The 4,825-nt window shown below is 37.0% G+C and overlaps 1 long non-coding RNA gene across 1 annotated transcript; it reads left to right on the forward strand.

Moving 5' to 3' along the window:
* Positions 1–1,137: 1,137 nt before the first annotated feature.
* On the forward strand, positions 1,138–4,564 carry LOC115186539 (uncharacterized). The gene is made up of 2 exons (XR_003875760.1): positions 1,138–1,169; positions 4,291–4,564. It is a non-coding gene; the product is annotated as an uncharacterized LOC115186539 (long non-coding RNA).
* The last annotated feature ends 261 nt before the right edge of the window (positions 4,565–4,825 follow it).

The raw sequence follows: 4,825 nt of genomic DNA on the forward strand, positions 1-4,825 counted from the left end.
TGAACAGACTAGGTCTGTACTGCTCCTACATGGTGTAACAATACATAATGTAGATGTATATAATGAACAGACTAGGTCTATACTTCTCCTACATGGTGTAACAATACATCATGTAGATGTATATAATGAACAGACTAGGTCTATACTGCTCCTACATGGTGTAACAATACATCATGTAGATGTATATAATGAACAGACTAGGTCTATACTGCTCCTACATGGTGTAACAATACATCATGTAGATGTATATAATGAACAGACTAGGTCTATACTGATCCTACATGGTGTAACAATACATCATGTAGATGTATATAATGAACAGACTAGGTCTATACTGCTCCTACATGGTGTAACAATACATCATGTAGATGTATATAATGAACAGACTAGGTCTATACTGCTCCTACATGGTGTAACAATACATCATGTAGATGTATATAATGAACAGACTAGGTCTATACTGCTCCTACATTGTGTAACAATACATCATGTAGATGTATATAATGAACAGACTAGGTCTATACTGATCCTACATGGTGTAACAATACATCATGTGGGGCTTTAAGGCGATGCTGTTGGTGTGACGTATAATGTAGTGGACAGAACGCTTCTTTCAACAGCAGCAACAGTTATTCAGCCACCTCGGTAGCTTGCTAGACAAAATAGCCGAACCAATAAAGCTCTTTAGACGCTTTCGTGTATATTAGCCACTGTGTTTTAAACCCACTTCTGTCGTCTAGTTAGTTATCCGATTTATTATCATATTTATGGTGTTGTTGTTATTGTTCAGCTAGCGGGCTGGTTAAGTTAGCATTAGCCTAGCTAGCTAACATCCCCGACCATGAGCTCACTGAGCTACTCTCCTGCTAAAGAAGAGGTCTGCTGGACGGAGAAAGGGGGTCTGTGGCTGAACGTTGTCGTGAAAGAGGAAGAAGTGGATGTCACAATACAAAAACAAGTAGAGGGTGAGGCTGTTACAGTGAAAGAAGAAGAGAAAGACGTTTCAGTTAAAGAAGAGGAAGACGCTTTCAGAGTGAAAGAGGAGGAGGGGGAGATGACTGTCACATTGGAGGAAGACGAGTATGAAACTGGATATCTGGGCCCGGTTTCCCAAAGGCATGTTAAGGCATCCAATGGTTCTAACGATGAACGGGCCCTGATTAACACTAGTAAGTACTGTCTTAAATTCAGAGGCACAAACTCTGCAGTTGTTGATCTGATGTTTGGTGTTAAAGGGGAAATATGCAATAGCTACATCCATTTTTAGACGTTTTAAATTATTTATTTATAGCCATTGATTCTTGAAGAATGTAACACATGTCTCATGAGCTTAGTTCAACTGTTGTACCCCATCAGAACCCCTAATAAGCTTTTTTTACTCCAATGTTTAGAAACAATGTAAATCAACACTGTATAGCCTCAACATGGTTAAAACTATAATGTTGATATCATGGATAGTCAGTCCTTGCATCCATAGGTCTGTCTGTAGTTACATTTCTCCAACCCCATAATCATCTTGTTACCAAAACAGTGGTGGAATGACAGATTTGTTATTGTTTGAATTGTAGATTCCTGGGTTGTGTGGGTTTTTCAACAGCAACAAAATGGCTGCCCAGAGACTTGGTTTGGTAAACAGAAGAGGGATGGGGGCTGGAGAAGTGTAACCACTCTCAAATTCATAGAGAAAGCTATTGTAGCAACCGTAACTCAACACCTAGCGACCTCTTCAAGAAGTTCAGACATCTTGGCGTAACAGTTATAAGGTGTTGGCTTGACAGTTGCTGGACCCAGGTTTGAGTCCAGCTCAGGGCTACCCACTGAATTCACTACACTATGAATACAAGGACTGGCTGGCCATAAGGTCAAAATTATAGTTTTAAACAAGATTTCAAGGCTATACAGTGCTTGTTAACAAACAGTGGCGTTATACGAGCTTATGTTTTGGTTTCTGGTGGGGTAATAAAGTTGAAACATTTGAGGCATTTATTAATATTGAATTTACAATATTCTTCAAGAATCAATGGTTATATAGTAAATGGGTCTATCTATAACTACCAGTGTAGATTTCCTGTGGGGGTCAAATTGTTAGAGCTGTTGATAAGTCATTAGCTGTGTTAGAATACTCATACTAACCGTACTATTTGTGATGTTAACTGAGTATATAGTGTGCTTATTGGTCATAGTTTGATATAGGTAGTATGCCAAAAGTTCCCGGATGTCGTACTAAATTCGCCATAATATGACGTAAACACGCAGTACGTTAGGGCCCATAATGCAATTCTTCAGGAAATGGGCGTGGCTTCACATTGTTTTCAGATTTGTAGAAAATGGCGGAAAATATTCAGCCGAAGTCCAAGGAGAGCCGATACAAATTCATTGTTTTAACTAATTATGACAAATGTTAAGAAAATGTTGAGCAATGTAATAAAGTTATGACTTTTCAAATAAGTTACCTTACACGTTATTTTGGCTGACAATTTGTTAGCATGTTATTACAGCAGTATGGTCCGGTATGTTAACTAGCTAGTTGACGTTAGTTGGCTACTTATACATCAAACTTGTCAGTATATTAACTATATTCTAACTAACTACCCAACGTTTATTGACTTGATTATTCCCGTCATTCTTAGCTTAACTAAACGGTATAGTCGTTGTGCTTTCTCAATGGACATTCGGGTGCTTTCATAAATTCACTCTGACTATCTACTCTGATTTCAGAGCATCTCGTTTGAGTACCAGAGAGCAGAATAATGAATTTACTAGCGCTCAACACCCGTTGAATATGTCCAGGTGTCAGTAAACGTAGGCAACAAAAACCGTAATTAAATGTTTTCCAGCAGCACAGTTACAGTCACCCTGGATAACATGAAAACTGCCTAACCAGCTCTGCTAGGGCGAGTAAAATGGTCAGAGTCTCATTTGTGTCTGGAAGTAGCTAGCAAGCTAAGGTCAGAACGGTCAAATCAACCCAACTCCTCGGCTGGAGCGGCCAGTGGCTCCGAGAGCGAAACGGGCTGAATTTACAAACGGACAACCTGACAACAGTCTGAATTTATGAAGCACTCTGGTATTCAAGTTGAATTTAAAAACACACCCGAAGTCGTAAAATGTCTAACTAGTGATGTGTTATGCTAACTAGCTAACAAGAGGTTGCATAGCAACAGCATAAACATCCGGTAGACAGGAGAAGAGCCTCAACTGAAAGGAAACGGTTCGGTTACAGTTTACTACAATTAACTAATAGTATGTAGTATATACTCATTAAGTATGTAGTTACAGTATACTACAATTAACTAATAGTATGTAGTATATACTCATTAAGTATGAAGTTACAGTATACTACAATTAACTAATAGTATGTAGTATATACTCATTAAGTATGTAGTTACAGTATACTACAATTAACTAATAGTATGTAGTATATACTCATTAAGTATGTAGTTACAGTATACTACAATTAACTAATAGTATATACTCATTAAGTATGTAGTTACAGTTTACTACAATTAACTAATAATATGTAGTATATACTCATTAAGTATGTAGTATACAGTATACTACAATTAACTAATAGTATGTAGTATATACTCATTAAGTATGTAGTTACAGTATACTACAATTAACTAATAGTATATACTCATTAAGTATGTAGTTACAGTATACTACAGTTAACTAATAGTATGTAGTATATACTCATTAAGTATGTAGTTACAGTTAACTACAATTAACTAATAGTATGTAGTATATACTCATTAAGTATGTAGTTACAGTATACTACAATTAACTAATAGTATGTAGTATATACTCATTAAGTATGTAGTTACAGTATTCTACAATTAACTAAGAGTATGTACTCATTAAGTATGTAGTATACAGTATGTTAGTATGGGTATTCAAACACATATTCGCCTTTTTCCATTTATTTTCAATGCCATTACATTAAAGGCGAAACATACCTACATTCCATAACATTTATAAATTGTTTCAAACCTTTGTTTTAAACCCTTCTCAAAGTTGGTGCCTTGCCGGATTTGTATTTAATTTTTTTTATTTATTTAACACTTCTTGACTTTCCTTGTATTTATGGCAGTGTAGTTCCCTTAAGGGTCAGTCAACTTTGGTACAACATACTGTGGGGAGTCGCGACTTCGGTTGAAGGATCTAACCGTTCAACAGTTTGGGGTCACTTCGGAATGTCCTTGTTTTTGAAAGAAAAGCTATTTTTTTTAACAAAGCTTTTGTAAACAGTGTGCCAGCCTTCTTGTTCTTTAACAAAGCTTTTGTAAACAGTGTTTTTGCATGCAGCAATTCAACCTCCTCCTTCACATCTGACTCCAGTGATCAATCCAGAGCGTCTTCTTTTTTGGGGGAATCCCGATGGACGACGTCATCGAATAGGCCGTCATCACCACCACCGCCCACTAGTTAATTGTCATTCAGGTTATCAATGGGAAGAGCATTAGCAATATGTCCTGTCTGGTAACTTGTCTCGTTCAATGGATTTACATTGGCAGGTGCACAGGGAGAAACCCCATTAAAACACTTTTGGAAGTCTTTAACTGTATCAAAGTTTGTGGCCTGTGATGTTGGAACAAATGATAGTCCCTTATTATACAAGAGACAAAATCCCCTAATTCTACAGCACAATGGCAGAGTCATGTCTTCAGTGTAAAACTAACAATGACTCAATAATCCTTCTGGGAATGTTATGACGTCAGAGTTATGGGCGGAGTTAGAAAGTTGGCTGTCAGAAGTACAGTTATACAATGTAAAATTACTTTTAATCTGTCTGTCTGCATATTTCAAGACATGGCATATGAGGGTG

The sequence above is a fragment of the Salmo trutta genome, unplaced genomic scaffold, assembly GCF_901001165.1.
Source record: "Salmo trutta unplaced genomic scaffold, fSalTru1.1, whole genome shotgun sequence".
NCBI classification, from domain to species: domain Eukaryota; kingdom Metazoa; phylum Chordata; class Actinopteri; order Salmoniformes; family Salmonidae; genus Salmo; species Salmo trutta.